This window comes from Oncorhynchus keta, chromosome 1 (assembly GCF_023373465.1).
Source record: "Oncorhynchus keta strain PuntledgeMale-10-30-2019 chromosome 1, Oket_V2, whole genome shotgun sequence".
NCBI classification, from domain to species: domain Eukaryota; kingdom Metazoa; phylum Chordata; class Actinopteri; order Salmoniformes; family Salmonidae; genus Oncorhynchus; species Oncorhynchus keta.
In genome coordinates, this window is record NC_068421.1 from 56,066,052 (window position 1) to 56,085,863 (window position 19,812).

Genomic DNA, 19,812 nt, shown 5'->3' on the forward strand with positions numbered 1-19,812 from the left:
AGCTGCAAGTCTCTTGGGTATGTCTCTATAAGCTTTGCACATCTTGCCATTGGGATTTTTGCCCATTCTTCAAGGCAATACTGCTACAGCTCCTTCAAGTTGGATGGGTTCCGCTGGTGTACAGCAATCTTTAAGTCATCCCGCAGATTCTCAATTGGAATGAGGTCTGGGCTTTGACTAGGCCATTCCAAGACATTTAAATGTTTCCCCTTAAACTACTCATGTGTTGCTTCAGCAGTATGCTTAGGGTCATTGTCCTGCTGGAAGGTGAACCTCTGTCCCAGCCTCAAATCTCTGGAAGACAAACAGGTTTCCCTCAAGAATTTCCCTGTATTTAGCGCCATCCATCATTTCTTCAAATTTGACCAGATTCAAAGTCCCCGCCGATGAAAAATCGGATGGTATTCTCGGGGTGATGAGAGTTGGTGGGTTTGCACCAGACATAGCATTTTCCTTGATGGTCAAAAAGTTAAATTGTTGTCTCATCTGACCAGATATATTTGGGGAGTCTCCAAAATGCCTTTTGGCCAACACCAAAAGCAATAGCTTTTTTTCTGGCCACTCTCCTGTAAAGCCCAGCTCTGTGGAGTGTACAGCTTAGTGGTACTATGGACAGATACTCCAATCTCCGCTGTGGAGCTTTGCAGCTTCTTCAGGGTTATCTTTGGGCTCTTTGTTGCCTCTCTGATTAATGCCCTCCTTGCCTGGTCCGTGAGCTTTGGTGGGGCACCCACCCTCTCTTGGCAGGTTTATTGTGGTGCCATATTCTTTCAATTTTTTATAATGGATTTAATGGTGCTCTGTGGGATGTTCAGAGTTTATAACCCAACCCTGATCTGTACTTCTCCACAACTTTGTCCCTGACCTGTTTGGAGAGCTCCTTGGTCTTCATGGTGCCCCTTGCTTAAGTGGTGTTGCAGACTCTGGGGCCTTTCAGAACAAGTATGTGTATATATACTGATATCATGTGACACTTAGATTGCGTACACAGGTGGACTTTATTTAACTAATTATGTGACTTCTGAAGGTAATTGGTAGCACAAGATCTTATTTATGTGCTTCATAGCAAAGGGTGCACGCACCACTTTTCCATTTTAATTTAAAAAAAATTTTTTGACACAAGTTATTTTTTTCATTTCACTTCACCAATTTGGACTATTTTGTGTATGTCCATTACATGAAATCCAAATAAAAATCCATTTAAATTACAGGCTGTAATGCAACAAAATAGGACAACGCCAAGGGGGATGAATACTTTTGCAAGTCACTGTATAAGCTAAAGCAGTGTATATAGCGTGAATCCTTTGAAACCCCAGTTACACAGAAGGCTACATGCAGACTGGTAAATGGTTAGGGTAACTGGCTCATATGATCCCTTACTCCCCTGGGGCATTATGGGAGATGATGACACATCAGTTGATGGATGTGTGATATTGTGACCATTCTAAGCAGAACCATCACGCTCTCCCTGAAACCTAGCCTGTGTGTAAACCCTGTGAATTCACACAAACAAAAATGTATAATGGGTTCACACCGAAGAAGGCTGTAAAGGCAAAACGTCTGTGTATGGGAAAGGGGGATACCTCGTCAGTTGTCCAACTGAATGTATTCAACTGAAGTGCGTCTTCTTAATCAGAGAGGTGCGGTGGGCTGCCTTAAATCAACATCCACGTCTTCGGCGCCCGGGGAACAGTGCTGTCCCCGATGCAGTGAAAATAATTTAAAACACTAAATGATGAAGTTTTATGCGTGCGATTCCATTGCACCTTTCTGTTTGTTTGAAATTGTGACCACCCCATGTTTTCGTATTGCAAAACAGACCTAGGAGGGAGTGCTTATTGTCTATGATTTCCACAACAGATGTACTGTAAGCAGTTACATACATAAACGGCAGCCATGATGAATAATAAGAGGCATCAGAGCAATCATGCAGCTTGCTTGATTTTGAATCAACAAATCGTGATGCATGTTTATTAGAATAGAACAGAATAAAGTAGTATGCGGCCTCCCGGGTGGCGCAGTGGCCGCATACTACTTTATTCTGTTCTATTCTAATAAACATGCATCACGATTTGTTGATTCAAAATCAAGCAAGCTGCACTGCATCACAGTGCTATCTGTGCCACCAGAGACTCTGGGTTCGCACCCAGGCTCAGTCGCTGCCGGCCACAACTGGGAGGTCCGTGGGGCGAAGCCCAATTGGCCTAGCGTTGCCCAGGTTAGGGAGTGTTTGGCCGGTAGGGATATCCTTGCCTCATCGCGCACTAGCGACTCCTGTGGTGGGCCGGGCGCAGTGCACGCTAACCAGGTCGCCAGGTGCAAGGTGTTTCCTTCGACACATTGGTGTGGCTGGCTTCCGGGTTGGATAAGAAGCAGTGCGGCTTGGTTGGGTTGTGTTTCGGAGGACGCATGGCTTTCGACCTTCGTCTCTCCCGAGCCCGTACGGGAGTTGTAGCGATGAGACAAGATAGTAACTACTAACAATTGGATACCACGAAATTGGGGAGGAAATAGGGTAAAAAAAAAAAATGTAAAGAATAAAGTAGTATGCAGTTCAACATGAATTAGCCCTATGGTTCGACGGGGGCTAATCTGCCTAGTGACACTACTAACCTAGATTCCCAGAAGGACCCTGTCCACAATGTGAGACTGGTGGAGACAGATGGTCGGTACTCAGTACCCACTCAAAGCCTCTTAAAGACTCAGGACTGAGGCCAAAATCCTCTGGACACATCAAGACCATATTAGACTACCAATACTATCTAATGGTTTACTACTTACTGTAATCTCTTGCCCTTTCGTGCTGTCTGTACGGGTGTGAATGTTTAAACTAAATTTGGCGTAAAAAATTAAATCACAGAGCATATCACAAAACTACAACTAATAGGTCCCTATCATCATAAAGAAAAATATATTATTTAACAAATATCTAATGCAACAATGCTATAACGTTAGTCTTTCAAATTACGTAAGCTGTCCCAACAGCAGTCCCAGCACCTTACCACTGTTACACCTGGCTATCAGCGGAGCCTTGTCTGGCAGCGAAACTGTTCATTCAGCCTTATTTACGGCCTTTAAAAAAACATAGCTGATATGGCTGACTTACTTAGACAAATGTGGGTTCTACTGACAATTGAGATGTACAAACTATGGCATAAGAGGACAACAAGTGGATAAGAGACAATCCGTAATTTCGATTAGGACTGACGTAGTCATAACTATTTGTTCAGCACTTTAAAAATGTACAGCGACAGAATTCAGAACATGGGCCATTCTAACAGTAGTCTCCCTGTACACCAAGTCAGAACCGTAGGATAAATAAAGGGGGAATATAAGCAGACAATGAAAGCTCTTACATTAGTTAATGATTACATTTGTCTAAAACTGGCTATAGGCTACATGTGCACCACCAAGTCAGAACAGTAGGCTAAATTAGGAGGGGGCAAAGGGACCAAGTTATTAGGGTGAGGAACATGGGCTACTAACTGCTTACTACACAACATATACTTAATATTACTTTCTTGGCTACAGTATACATATCTCCCTTGCATATTACATAATTTATGTAGCAGCATACAATACATTTTTGGACTCACCTTGTTGTGCTGTGCTCACTTGAACAGGAATGTGACGCGACGGTCCTTCTTGTTCCCGACTTGGAATTCGACAGTTCAAAATTATTTTCAGTATTTTTCCAGTCTGACATAGTTATATTTTTATTTTTAGAGTTCCCAGTTGTCTTGAACTCACTGATGTCTGAGATTTCCCAGTTCCATTTTTCCAGTTGTTTTGAACGTGGCAGAAGTCATGCTGGATTGACACCATGGCCAATTTCAATATCACGAAATTGGTGAGAAAAGGGGGGTAAAAAAAATGCAAAAGGATAAATATTCACATGCAATGCCATGGTCCAGAAGTTACAATCTTGTCTACTCACTGCAACTCCCCTACAGTCTCGGGGAAGGTTGAGAGCCAAGCCGCACTGCTTTTGACACATTGTCCGGAAGCCAGCCACACCAATGTGTCAAAGGAAACACTGTCGAACTGACGACAGAAGTCCGCTTGCAAGGCACCCGGCCCACCACAAGGAGTCGCTAGAGCACGATGAGACAAGAAAATCACGGCTGGCCGAACCCTCCCCTAACTCGGATGACCCTGGGCCAATTGTGCACCATCCCATGGGTCTCCCGGTCACACCCGGGCTGTGACTCAGCCTGGGACTGAACACATGTCTGCAATTGTGCCTCAGCACTCATTGTTGAATTTGCGATTTCCAACTTGTTGTGTAATGTTTATGTCCAATGGCCGATACGTTTTATCTATAATTTCTCTTAATATGACAAGGATTGAAAAGGATTTGCCAGTAGATTGTCGACTTGATTCATGATGATGACTGCTTGTCTAGCTTTTTAGCTAAGATTTTGAAAGTATGATGTTGGCATGATTAGTCCAATTAAAGCTATGGTCGATATAACGTGATTTGACGTTATTTTATCTGTGGCCAATGACCTTGAGTCTTTTTGGATGGGCACTTCTAATGTAAGTCTATGGCAGCACCCGACGGGCTTGAATTAGTCTGAAAGACCTGCATTTTGGAGCTGCCTTACTTAAAAATAAAAGAAGAGACCATGTTCGCATGCGGCATTATGAACTCAATGTCATTTTATTAATTTTTTTACATTGTTTGCAAACTGATATGTAACACATATTAATGCAAAACAGGCACACTATTTATAATATATTTACTTACTGCTAGAGCCCCAGCTGCCCTGAATGACGCGTCGCTACTGTGTGGGATACAGAGATGAGGTAGTCATTCAAAACTCATGTTTAACACTTTTATTCCAGTCCATGCAACTTATGTGTCTTGTTAAGAATTGTTTTTATCCTGAACTTATTTAGGCTTGCCATAACAAAAGGGTTGAATAGTTATTGACTCAAGACATTTCAGCTTTAAATGTTTTATTAATTTGTAAAAATAAAAATTAAAAATAATGTAAAAATATAATTCCGCTTTGACATTATGGGGTATTGTGTGTAGGTCAGTGACACAAAATCCCAATTGAATGAATTTTTAATTAAGGCGGTAACACAACAATATGTGTAAAAAGTCAAGGGGTGAGAATACTTTCTGAAGGCACTGTACATACCCATAGCCATACACACACACAACAAAAAACTATCTTTGTTCTCAAGGAGAGTTATGGCAGGAACTATGGCAGATATGTGCCTGAGGGCAAACTTGGTTCCTTTTTTTGCATTTGCAGAGGTATGAGGAATAAGCTATTGAATTGGTTTGAATTGACATCACAATTTACATCGTAATCAAAGAGAAACAAAAACATGGAGGAAACATGATAGGCAGAGATCTACCAATTATGATAAGAATAGTTTGTTTTCTCCTCTCTTTCCTGGAATGCATAAATGGATAGATGAATGCAAGTCATGGGAGGGCTGACCCCGAACACATGGGTCAACAGAACTGTTATGACTTTTAACCTCTGTGTGGAATTCGGATTTTGTTTTTGTTTTAGCCAGTGGTGGTGGCGTCTTCTCTGTGATTTCCTGCCCCGGCAGCTATCATCCTGTGATGTTTGGGTTCCTCTCTGCTCTCCCTTTCTCCCACACTGGTCCCTAAGGTACTCTGCATGAGGCTGAGGTCACTGTTTGGTTGTGGGACTACTCGGCTGTGTCCAATTTATTGGACAGCTCTTAATGCAGTGACCAAAACAGAAAAACAAGAGAGGGAGGTAGGAAGGGAGAAATAAAGAAAGAGACGGTGATGACAAAGGGAGAGTGGCAGTTGTAGAGAGCAACCCACATCACTTCCTTCCTGTTTCCTTTGTTTCAATTCACTGGTGAGCCTTGACCCCAAGCCATTACAATACACACAACTGATCTGTGCAAGCAAACACACACAGATACATGCAGGCACGCACACACAAACGCATGCACACTATCAACCTGCACGCACGCATACATGCACGCACGCATGCATACATGAACACACACATGTATACTGGGTAATGGAATGCATTTCACATCGCATATAATTAACACTAAGACACTGTAATTTACATTGTATCGACAGGTTTGCCTCACTGTAACCAACATGTTCGGTCTGTTGTGTTCACGTGTCTCTATAGTGAACATGCCCAGCCTGTAGTTGTTTCATGACCTGCATCTGTAATCTGAGCATGCATCCCTATCCATCAGGTGGACACACACTGTTCCTCAACAATAGAGATGCTGGCTCTTGGATCCCTCCCAAGCAACTGGTTTCTCCCTCGTACACAGTGTGTGTGTCTGCATGCGCGTGTGTGTCTGTATGCACGTGTGTGTGCACGCCCAGGTGCCCTCGTACAGAGATTAGTGAGGCGTGCCCATTCAAATCAGTATATGATATTATTGCCATGCTGAGTTACAGGTAGATGTTATCAAGACAAGAGTCAACATATCTCAACAGAATCATCTCACTAACGCACAGATACAATCACACAGAGTGGCACCTTATAGACGAGGAAAACCAGCTCAATTACACAGTATTGTTTTTTAATTTTTTATTTCACCTTTATTTAACCAGGTAGGCAAGTTGAGAACAAATTCTCATTTACAATTGCGACCTGGCCAAGATAAAGCAAAGCAGGTCGATTACACTACACCACTGAGAAATGTAGAGATGGGTAGCAGCAAATTGTGAAGTTGAATCAGACCTATTTGAATAGTGTCAAACAATGTACTCAGTCTAGCTTTACTCACACTTCCGAATAAATGGGTCGAGAGAGAGAAAGAAAGAGAGAGAAAAAAGGGAAGTGGTATACTGTTGCTGACCACACCCTGTCTTGCCCTCTGGTCAGGTAAACATCTCTCGCTCTGGGAGGCTCAGCTCTCCCACGCTCTGCTATCAGCTTAGCTCATCACTGGCAATGCCTCAGAGTACCTTCATGTGGATTTCTCGAATGCTAGGCTACAGTGAGATCACTCACCTGGATACTGTAGGTCCACTTGATAGTCAAACAGAAGTCAGTACACTGTTGTTCATTCAGATAGATGCATAGGATGAGTAAAAGGGAGATATATCCACATAAAAAAATACTGCAGTTAACCATAGAATACTACAGTACCTACTATAGAATTCTGTAGTAAACTGTAGTATCCTTCGATCATATGTAGTACTTACTATATAATTTTGTAGTATACTGTAGAGTACTATACTAAATACTACAGTATACTACAGACCACAAAAACATCACATTAAATACTATAGTAATGACTGCAAAAACACTACATTCTGCAAAAACACTACATTAATTACTATAGTATTTTATACTACAGTATCTACCACTTACAGGTTATGGAACATTTGCTCTCTGAGTATTTTGTCCAGTAGATGTCCTCTAGGAGAAAGCTACAGTATACTACAGTTATGTCCACAACACTACAGTGAATACTACCTGTCGGGCTGTATCACCGCCTGCGACAGCAACTGCACCACCCGCAACCGCAGGGCTCTCCAGGGGGTGGTGCGGTTTACCCAACGCATCACCGGGGGCAAACTACTTGCCCTCCAGGACACCTACAGCACCCGTCACAGGAAGGCTAAAAAGGCCATCAAGTACATCAACCACCTGGGCCATGGCCTGTTCACCCAGCTATCATCCATAAGGTGAGGTCAGTACAGGGGCATCAAAGCTGGGACCGAGAAACTGAAAAACAGCTTCTATCTCAAGGCCATCAAATTGTTAAATAACCATCATTAGCCGGGTTCCACCCGGTCCAACCGGTTACGTAACCCTCCACCTTAGAGGCTGCTGCCCTAAATACATAGACTTGGAATCACTGGCCATTAAATGCTGTTTACATGCTGCTTTGCTCATCTCATATGTATATACTGTATTCTACTGTATTTTAGTCAATGCCACTCCGACATTGCTCAATCTAATATTTATGTATTTCTTAATGACATTTTTTTAACCTTTAGGTCGAGTGTATTGTTGTGAATTGTTAGATACTACTGCACTGTTGGAGCTAGGAATACAAGCATTTCACTACACCCGCAATAACATCTAATAAATATGTGTATGTGACCCATACAATTGGACTAGATTTGATATGATTTAGATCATTTTTACCATAGTATACTATAGTATTTTTTATATGTGGGTAGATACAGGAGAGAGAGAGGAGAATAGAGAGTAGATGAGATTCATTGGCTCATAACTATTGACAGCAAGAGGTCTGAATGGTATGCTCTTAGTTTGAATACTAGTATGTACTGTATATGACACTATAGAGTTAATCTCATTATGGCTCAAATCAGGACAATCCCCTCTTTAAAACTGCCAGTGAGGTATTCAGAATAAGTGCAGCTATGTAATAAAAATGGCATTTTATTCTATCTGACTAGTTCTAGTGCTATAAACAAAACACAATATATCTTTATGACTGCTATCAAAAGGACTTTGGCAGTACAGGTGTGCTCAGTGCAGCACAACAATGTATCTGTGAACACACTACTATCACCAGCTATTTGGGTGGGCCCTACTTCATCATTCCAGATATAGAACATGTAGACAAACTCAAGCTGGCTCTGGCTAGGGCTTCCAGGCACTGACCTTAATCCATGCAATTTCTCAGCGTTTCAAAACCAGTATTTTGAAATACCTCAGAAGTACACTCCCAGGGCCTGTATACTTAACTCCTCCTTTTCCCATCTCTCAGTTTCCTGTATTTTTCTCTTCACTATGGGGCCTTCATGTGGAGTTCTTGCGGGAGAGAAGGAGAAAGAGAGGGGGGGAAGGGTTAAAAAAAACGGGTCAGAGAAGTTGAGCTGGGATAAGTACTTATGCATTAACCTGATGAAAAACAACAATAATCTGGAATTAGATTCCGATCAGCAAGGAGCGCACTAAGGTCCACCGAGACTGTTGTTGTCTCACCAAGTGTTAACAAGGCTATCACAAGGTCAGGGTGGATGTGCCAGAGCAAAGGGGGGTCCATTACACTGTCTTTTGAGGCAAGAATGCCAAATAAAGATGTCCTGTCATTGAAAAGGTTCCAGGGGACTGTCTTCAGCACTGACTGTGTCTCTCAATAAGTGGTGTAGTGGTGCTTGGAGAAGTTGGGTATACTCTAAGTCTGCCCGGCGAAGGGAAGGTGCCCTATGTGAAAAATGTGTTGAGAAACAGTGCCATGCACTCTGAATGACCTAAAATGATAAATCACATATTGGTTTTTGATAGTCAGGCCAAACCAGGCCTACTATTAAAACAGATAAACAGAGTCAGAAATTCACAGGTTTCAGATTTTCCCAATTTTTTTCAGGTTTTAGTTCTCAAAGTCACACTTCTTTTTTTTTTTTTTGAAAAAACAAAAACAAAATTGGATCCTCTAAGGCCATAACAATGCTTAAACCACACAACGGGAACACTTTTGTGGTCTGGGAAAAATTTAATAAATGTAGATTTTTTAAAATTCAAGTGTGCAGGCACTACTAGCAGTGTTTCTGTAGCACATGAGATAGAGTTTGCAAACCAAATGGCCACTGGATTGATGCTAGTTGTAGCTAGTTAACCGTTAATCGGGAAGGTTTTTGGGAAAGCCTTTCCATCTACCAGAAGACAACTAGGTCTATCATTATCATTGCTATATTTTTTCCTGTTCCTTAATGGTTTGAAACCTGGACATTTTACTTCATATTATGAGGCATGTCTTACCTTGCTTCAAAGTCGCCTGTAGCCAAAATCCCACCATTCAAACGTGGAGACCGTTATTATTATAAAGACTTACTCATATGCGTATCCTGTTCGATTGGTTTTCTTTCCACTTTCTTTCATTGCCTTGCAACCAAAGGCAATAAATATCCTAATCATATTAGCAAGCCATGATAGTCCTTGCATCTTTAAATTCCCCCCTCTTTTTAACTGATATTTCCACCTATGTCTGTCCATGAAACCGCTTGAATGTCTGGTGCACATTTTAGAACTGTGTTTTCCCGCAAATTGCATTTATGGAACATTCACGTGTAGGCCTACTGCCATGTGTACATTGCTGCGCCTTAAATGTGAATAAATAATAGTTCATCAACACTTTAAGCGTATACCTCCACTACACTACCTTGATACGTATCAGTGGGGACTACGTGAGTATACAGCGTGTACCTGCATATACCCTCCACTACACCACTGCCCTCAATGTACTCTACTGTACTTTGCTGAATTTAGAGTCAGGGAGTATATCCTCTGGGCCACACATGCCTGAGCACGCTACCAAAACATTAAGCATATTCAGGAAAAACAGGAGAGGGTTGCTAAATATAGGCTTGCTGTGTTGTGTTTGACCTGTCCCTGTTGGCCTGTGGAGGGAGGGAGGGAGGCATAATGGGGCTGCTGTGATGGAGAGAGCAGCCATCGTTTGTGCGTGTGTGTGTGCGTGTGTGTGCTGCTGCTATAGACCCACAGGCAACCCAGCTGGTCTTGTTGTTCTTCCAGGTTGACCATGCTAATGCTATAGCCTCCTGGGTCTCTTCTGACAGGTCCACAATGCTATGATTTATCATCTGGAATGTTTCTGTGTGTGTGTGTGGGTGCGCACGTGTGTGTGTGTGTGCGGGTACGCATGTGTGTGTGTGTGTGTGTGTGTGTGTGGGGGGGGGGGCGCGCGTGTGTGTGGTGTGTGTGTGTGTCTGTTTCAGGTCCAGCAGTGTCCATCTGCAGGAAGTGTGTAAGATAAACAGGCGTCATGGCGGATGGAAGCAGGGCCAGGACAGACAGGACAGACCCCTGTGAGTATGCGCTACTGATTTATGGGCAATACTTTCCATTCCTCCTTCTCTCCTGAACAAGGGCCGTTACGAGGCAAGCAATGTTTACTTTTTGTCAGCCATTGCACTACATGAAACATGACTACATTGATATGTACTTTTGATAATAGTTTGCCTGCATATGCTTGTTACCAGTTTCTTCAATTGCCCGAAACTCAAAGTAGTCATAGATTGATTCAGCCTCGAGCTCCTCATCTTTGAAACAGTGAGCCTGGTTTAAACTGAGCCTCTGGTGATATGCTGTAGTTGAACAAAAAGTCCACATTTGTTTTGGGCCAAGATTCTCTCTCTGTCTCTTCTTCTTGATCTCAGATTCTCCCTATTGTTAAATCCATGAGGTCTACTTTTGTACTCCAGTGGACCAAAAATAACAAGCAGTGTATGCGACTATGCGCATGCTTGTGTGCACTACAACTTCCTGCAGGCCAAGAAGACACTGGGAGGAAGTGACATAAGAATCCAAAATAATATTCACTGTTTCATTTGTGGCACCATGTAGAACAATACTTTCCAGTGAGATTGAACAATGGACCAGGGAAATAATGAACCAATCTACAAGGAGAGTTTCAGCTATTCTTTGAACAGAGCACAAAGATAAAGTACGGGGTGTTGGTGAAAAGCCAACGGAAATGTAAGGAACAACACCATTCAGGAGCGGTATAGGTTATCCTCTTATTTTAGCCATAATAAAAAAAGGAAGGCATCACTTTCATCATCTTCGTTTCAGAGTGAGGCAAAAGAACAATGCGTGACAACATTCTGGGTGACGTACTTCACATTCTGTTGGTACTTTTCCAGCACGATACTGCTTATTGACATGCCAAACTGGAACTGGTTCAATCCAGTATGCCATCTACTGTTAAAGTTCTTTATGAGTTATACCACAGCAACGTATTCAGTTGATACTTACCAATGCCTGAAAATATGACATGACAATGTGGCAGCACCTGAGAATATTGTGTTTATATTATTGTACTTGAGTGTTCACATAACCTCTTTACAGAATGGCACCGGTTTGAACTTTGACACCAGTTTGAAACTTGCTTTGCGGTATTGTGAAACTGTCTCTGCTAAAAAATAAAAATCTGCTGTTACTTTCACAGTAGTTTGAGGATGATTCAGTCTGAGTGTGTCAGCTACTCACAAGCCTTGTGCCAATGACACAATAACGCAGTTCTACCAGTCAGCTTCTCTTTCTCTCTCTCAATTTCTCCCCATCTCTCTCAGACAGACACAATTAATGAGAAGGAGGAGTAGTGAGCACACTGACAATGTCAGCTAAGATAAATATCTGTCCCACACTGTAAACCAAATGCTGGTCAACCGTCTCAGGGCCCTCCTCCTTTCTGATCCACCTCAGTTCTACTTACCACAGCACGGGAGAGAACAACACTCCCCTGGAGAAACAGATTGGGGACAGAAATGTTGGGTATCCCTCTTTATTTTTACCTATGGTGTGGTGAGGGTATGGGAGGGTATGTAAGCTATGGCTAAATTCATACTATTCCGGGAATATTTTCTGAGCATTGCACAAAACATTTTTCTAATAATCTACACTATACCAATTATAAGGAAACGTTGCCGTAACATTCCTATTCTGACAACCAATTCCCACTCGACGCTACACATGAGACGGCACACTCCCCCATAGGGAAACATCATCCCACTTTCCTGCATCCATCTCAAGAAATTCAGAGAATGAGAAAGCACACAGGCTAATTGATCAATACCCTTTGCACAGTCTTGACCTTTCACCCCTCCTATGCTGCGTTTAGACAGGCAAGACAAATTCGGATATTTTTTTCACAAATAGGTTTTTTGAACAATCAGATCAGCTCAAAAAAAATTGAAAAGATCTGATGAAAAGACAAATTAGTGGAAAAAATGTCAGAATTAGACATGCTGGCTACTACGGACACAGATACGGCTTGTTCTGCCCATGGAGAGTTACTGTACAGTGCTACTATGCCTGCCGGGCAAAAAGGAAGAGACAATTAAGCCAAGCTAAGACACAGTAACAATATCATATCTGGTAATAGTATGAGACAGTAGTGCTTTGTTTTGAGTATATTGGATTGCTATGCCTCTTGCACACAATTAAACGAATGGTGTCTAAACAATTATGGCATCCAAGGCATACGTTTCTACGTCTCTAATGACGTACGCAAATAATCTGCCATTTTTTAAAGACAAATTGACTTAATTGTTACTCTAAGAGAGCCCCAGTCGATTTAAAACGTACATAGAAAGAGTCTGGACAGGCCAGTGGAGAGGAGCCAAGCCTGTGTTGTCAGACAGCCAAACCCCCTCACCCCTCCCCTCGCACCCTCCTACGCCTCCAGTTGTCTGCCTCTCCTCTGCCCACCCTGTCATGTCCTGACCTAGCTCTTGACTTCCTCCTCCTCTATCTCTTGGCTGATTACTGCGATGAGCTGAGGTGAGGAAGTGTGACGGGAGACAAATCTAGCAGTGCCTAAGCCAGGAGGCAGCGAAGGCTATTTCAGGGAGGAGACTGGGCTAAGGAGAGGGACATGAGCCAGATATAGGACCTGGGGGTTGTGGGGCTGATGGAAGGTGGTCTTCCAATGGTCCTCTTAAGTGTTTATGTCAAATGCCAAGAGTGTGCAAAGCTCTCATAAAGGCAAAGGGTGGTTACTGAAGAATATCAAATGTATTTTGATTTGTTTAACACTTTTTTTAGTTAACACATATGGAATCATGTAGTATGTCATAGTTTTGATGTCTTTACTATTATTCTATGTAGAAAATAGTAAAAAAAAAAAAAAAACTTGAATGAGTAGGTGTGTCCAAACTTTAGACTGGTACTCTGAACTGGGAATTCTCAGACAACTGGGAAAAAGAACTCCGACTGGGAACATACATTTTGAATGGTCATCCAACCCGGAATTCCAAGTCGGGAACTATGGCCTCTTTTTAGAGCTCCGACCTGAAGATTACTAACGTCATGATTCGACCTTGTTTTTTTCCCCAGTTCCCAGTTGTCTTGAAAATACCATAAATCCAGAGGATGCCAGACTTTGATGACAAATTTTGATAAGAAAATGTTCCCACAAAGCACTGCCGCACCACCTTCCTGTTCAAGTGAGCACAGCACAACAAGGTGAGTCCAAAAATGTATTATGCTAATTTATGCTAATGTCTAAATAATGTACAGTGCCTTGCAAAAAGTATTCATCCCCCTTGGCATTTTCCTATTTTGTTGCATTACAATCTATAATTTAACTAGATTTATATTTAGATTTCATGTAACGGACATACACAAAATAGTACAAATTGGTAAAGTGAAATGAAAAAAACTACTTGTTTCAAAAATGTCTTAAAAAAAACAACTGAAAAGTGGTGTGTGCATATGTATTCACCCCCTTTGCTATGAAGCCCCTAAATAGAGATCTGGTGCAACCAATTACCCTCAGAAGTAATTTAATTATTTAAATAAAGTCCATGTGTGCAATCTAAGTGTCACATGATCTGTCATATGATCTCAGTATATATACACACCTGTTCTGAAAGACCCCAGAGTCTGCAACACCACCAAGCAAGTGACACCATGAATACCAAGGCGCTCTCCAAACAGGTCAGGGACAAAATTGTGGAGAAGTACAGATCAAGGTTGGGTTATAAAAAAATATCCGAAACTTTGAAAATCCCACGGAGCACCATTAAATCCACCATAATTTTTTTTTAAAGAATATGGCACCACAACAATCCTGCCAAGAGAGGGCCGCCCACCAAAACTCACAGACCAGGCAAGGAGGACATTAATCAGAGAGGCAACAAAGAGACCCAAGATAGCCCTGACGAAGCTGCAAGCTCCACAGCGGAGATTGGAGTATCTGTTCATAGGACCACTAAGCTGTACACTCTACAGAGCTGGGCTATACGGAAGAGTGGCTAGAAAAAAGCCATTGCTTAAAGAAAAAAATAAGCAAATACGTTTGGTGTTCGCCAAAAGGCATTTGGGAGACTCCCCAAATATATGGAAGAAGGTACTCTCTGGACTGCCTCTTATCAGCTCGTCGTCCCCTTATGCCATAGTTTGTACATCTCAATTGTCAGTGTAAACCACATTTGTTTATGCAAGTCAGCAATGTTTATGCAAATCAGCTGTTTTTTTAAAGGCAGTAAATGAGGCTGAATGAACTGTTTTGCTGCCAGACAAGGCTCCGCTGATAGCCAGGTGTAGCAGTGTTAAGGATTCACTCCATGCCACACCCTCTACTGCTCATCCTGTGTCTCCCTACCCTGCCTCCACTCCCCCAGTGCTTTCTCCCTCTTTCTCTCTGTCTGTGTGTGTGTTTTTGTGTGTGTAGACAGGTGTGCTGGAGGCAGAGCAGATCTCCACCAGCTGCAACATGTTCCATAATCAAGACCACTACAAATACTCAGGCCTGCCACTTCCACGCTGCCAGATCGTAACCTCTGCTCAGTCAGTCTGCATTTTTAACCGTTTGTTCCTGCATAGATTCTGTTTTCGTGTTGTGCCTGTTGTCCCTTGCCTGATGCTGTTTTCCTCTCCGCTACAGTTTTGTCTGCTCTGACTCTGGTCCCTGTCTCCAGTTCCACATCTCGTCAGTCCTGCTACTCTGTCCTGGATCCCCCACTCTACCGCTTACTTGGATTTCTCTCCGGACCTGCTTACCCAGCCCCAACTCCCCTAGCTCCAGGCTCAGCCTCAGAACCTGCCTCCCTGCAACCCGCCCAAGCTTTCCCTGGCCTGCACCCCATATTTGTCAGTAAATAACTTGGTTACCTTATCCCAGTCTCCTCCTCTAAGTCTTATAGTGAAATTCATGTATTGTTTAGTGTTGTGCTGTGTTGTCTAGTGGCTTTACTGGCATGCCCCACCAATATTTACATTCTAAAATCACCACTGTATAGCCCTATAGGATATAGCCTAGCTTTTAGGAGGACGATTTGCAGGCAGAGACAAATGGGTAATAAATACTTTTTGAAAATGAAGTGTGCAATGCTTGCTCACCATAGTAGCCTAACCTATGTGCGCGTTGTGCCTTTTCAATGATGATTTACATGTTTTGATTGCACTTCAACTCACGTTGGTTGAGACCCCTCCACTTCTTTCCATGATCAATATTTATTCACAGACACTGTCATAAACTGCAGTGTAATAATATTTAAGTTAAATTCATATGCAAGTTAACTGTCACGTGATTCTCCTCCCATGTAGGCATCCATCTCTATTTCAATGAGCCCACAGGTACTAGGCGCATTTTAACTCTCACGCCCAACAAGGAGAGGTAGGTTACTGAAGTTCAAGCAGCAAATTCTGTGTGAATAATGCAAATAATATATGCTTTTAATACAATAAGTAGGCTAATTGCATACAAAGCAAAAAAAAAAGGATTGTTTCCAAATGATTTGTGGGACAATAAAAATATTTTCATCCCAAAGATGTCTGTCTGGGGTCCCAGCAGGGTAAAACGGCCATGGAATACCAGTCTATGGAGCTCATGTGAATTCTGCAGTATATTAACAATCAATGAATTATACAAAGTTCCATCTTGAATTGTTGGGTAGACCTACAGTAGTTACAAGACAGAAGTTTAAGCTTAAAGCTACAGTCTCGGACCTGGGAATAACAGTAATTTCAATTATTGAACCATTGATTCTATAATTGGATAATATAATGTATAAATGTACACCAAGGTCATTCTTTGTGATGCCTCGTTTTAGGAGGATCAGATGGTGACAGGGGTCTCAGCAGGGTCACGCTGCCAGGCAAGACCAGTCTGTGACTGGGTGAGGTGAATTTTTATTCTCCCTGTGCAGCAAACACTGGACAATCCAGATGCTATAGTCTGACAAACCTTCAAAGTTGACTTCCAAACTGTTTCAAGGGTTGATAGAGGCTTTTCTAGACACAAAACATGTCAAACAAATATGTGAGGAGAGGAAGACCTGGTAGAAGCTATTGCTGATGATGAATAGATACAGATATGTTTGAATGCCCAGTCATGTTCATATCATGTCAGATATACATTACTGTACTTTAAGGCTATTCATATAACGTACTAAATGCTAGTGAAACTGAATTACATGCACTCAGAAATGTCATTCCTCTGCTTGAGGTTTAAAACACAAAGGGGACATATTTGCATATGTTATGGTCTTATGAAAGCCGGCTGAATTCTGGCAAACAGTATGTTCCTTTTTATTTTTAGCATGTCTACAGATTCTCCCTTCTCCCTGTTTTTGTTCGCTTGGAAATGTTGCTACTGGAGACTGTTATCTGAAGAAACTGTGTAATCAAGCATTTATAGTGGTTAAGAAATGCATGCCCAATGAAAGCATGCCCAGGTCAGGGGGGATACCTATTTAGGCAATCCCTAGCGGACAAAGGAACTGATCGTGGATGACAGGAAAAGGCGGGCCGAACAGGCCCCCATTAACATCGACGTGGCTGTAGTGGAGCGGGTCGAGAGTTTCAAGTTCCTTGGTGTCCACATCAACAACAAACTGTCATGGTCGTAACACACCAAGACAGTCGTTTAGAGGGCACGACAACACCTTTTCCCCCTCAGGAGACTGAAAAGATTTGGCATGGGTCCCCAGATCCTCAAAAAGTTCCTGCAGCTGCACCATCGAGAGCATCCTGCCTGACTGGTTGCGTCACTGCCTGGTATGGCAACTGCTCGGCATCTGACCGCAAGGCACTACAGAGGACAGTGCGTATGGCCCAGTACATCACTGGGGCCAAGCTTCCTTCCATCCAGGATCTATATACTAGGCGGTGTCAGAGGAAAGCTCAAAAAATTGTCAGAGACTCCAGTCACCCAAGTCATAGACTGTTTTCTCTGCTAGCACACGGCAAGCGGTACCAGAGCGCCAAGTCTAGGAAAAAAGCCATAAGCTATAAGACTACTGAACAAGTAATCAAAAGGCCACAGACTACTTACATTGACCCCCCCCATTTGTTTTGTACACTGCTGCTACTCGCTGTTTATTATTTATGCAGTCACTTCACCCCTACCTCCATGTACAAATGACCTCGACTAACCTGTACCCCAGCACATTGACAGGATGGGGCGACCCAGCTATATCGTATGCAAGTAACAAGAGCTCTACCATACTATTAGTCCTATGATATTAATTATATGGAGGATTTGTGGTTTCTGTGTGTTAATGTATATTTGAGGTCTATGTGGTGTTGCTTTTTTCTCTTCATTTTTCAAACCTTTCCCTTGGGAATAAAATGGGAAGGAAATTGAATTGGGAAATTGTACTGGGAGACAGTTGAGTTATTGACTAGATTGTTGGGGGTTGGGTGTGCAGGCAGCTCGGGCTGGCTGGTCGGTCTGGCTGAAATTTGATGTAGAGGATGTATTAATAAAGACAATCAAAAGTCTTTGTATTTTTTAAAGAGTTTGTTCATTTGTTAGGCTATTGGTTAAAGATGCTACACAATATTTATCATTGAATGACCTTTGATCTAATTCAGTCTTAATCACTTTAACATATTTCAAATTATATTTTACCTAGCTTGATGACTGGACATTTTTGCTAACTTTTGTTCTAAATCGAGATGGCATAAGTTTTTACATGATACAATGGTACGGGATGCATTTTCTCCATATTATTTGATGGTAGGCCACTCTGGTGGGCCTACATTATGATCAAATAGCCACAGTGGCCTACACAGTGGCCTAGACTGTAACCTAAAGTGGGTACCGCCTCAGTGTTCACAGTAAACCCCCCCCCGGAAGTTGCACACAATTTTCACAACATTCAAGTTTGCGCTCAGCAGACCTGAAATTTGCCCAGTGCATGAATTTTTTTTTTTGGGGGGGGGGGGACATTGGTCACAGGTTATGTATAACACAGTCCTGAGTCCTGATATGTGTTGTGGCTTTGCTTGGGACATTCGTGAATGTATGCACTAAACTGGAGCAAGCAGACACCTCATCTGTAGCTTGTAAAATGATGTACAGTGCATTCAGAGGGTATTCAGACCCCTTGACTTTTTCCACATTATTTCATTATAGCCTTATTCTAAAATTGATTAAATAAAATGTTTTCCTCATTAATCTACAAATAATACCCCAAAATGACAAAGGCAAAACAGGTTTTGAGTAAATTTCTCAATAATAAACAACATACATACCTTTTTTACATAAGTATTCAGACTCTTTGCAATGAGACTCGAAATTTAGCTCAGATGCATCCGGTTTTCATTGATCGTCCTTGAGATGTCGCTCTGGATAAGAGCGTCTGCTAAATGACTTAAATGTAAATGTAAATGTACATCTTGATTGGAGTCCACCTGTGGTAAATTCAATTGATTCAATTGACGTAGACTTTGATCTGAAGCCATTCTTGTGATTATTGTGACTTTGCCATTGTAATTTTTTGTAAGCTTGTGTAGTCTAAAATGAATCTATGGTCGTATGCTATCCATTTTGTTGTTTTTATGCTAATTTGTATGCCATTTTAATATTTGAGAATTCACCAATGATATTAGGCCACTCTTGGCCATGATTACAGACACCTGTGTCTTTTGACACTATATAAACGAGTCATCCCGCAGTGTTTGTGATTATATCCTGATGGAGTTGGCTTGGCTGTCGAAACGTTGGTAATTCAATTTTTGCATCTGAGCTCCTAGAGTTTTCAAGTTTTCTACTCCGCTAGCCAGCACCTCGCCTAAATAGGTGTGCGTTTCTTTTTCTTCTAAATTCAATTGATTGTACATGATTTGGAAAGGCACACACCTGTCTATATAAGGTCCCACAGTTGACAGTGCATGTAATCCATTTTAGAATAAGGCTGTAACATAACAAAATGTGGAAAAAGTCACGGGGTCAGAATGCACTGTATGTGAAGTGGAGTGGGTGAACTGCACTGCACTTAAACAGAGTCTGCTCTTACCAGAATATAATATGTAGGAGTTGATTATCTGTACCACATCCTGTCACAAAGCTCTAGAAACAGGGTTTTTGGCATTAATGACTCTA

At 42.1% G+C, this 19,812-nt stretch overlaps 1 long non-coding RNA gene across 1 annotated transcript; it reads left to right on the forward strand.

Annotated features, from left to right (window-relative positions):
• Positions 1 to 10,690: 10,690 nt before the first annotated feature.
• On the forward strand, positions 10,691 to 15,768 carry LOC118395621 (uncharacterized). The gene is made up of 4 exons (XR_004827985.1): positions 10,691 to 10,783; positions 13,815 to 13,943; positions 15,154 to 15,269; positions 15,367 to 15,768. It is a non-coding gene; the product is annotated as an uncharacterized LOC118395621 (long non-coding RNA).
• Positions 15,769 to 19,812: the final 4,044 nt, after the last annotated feature.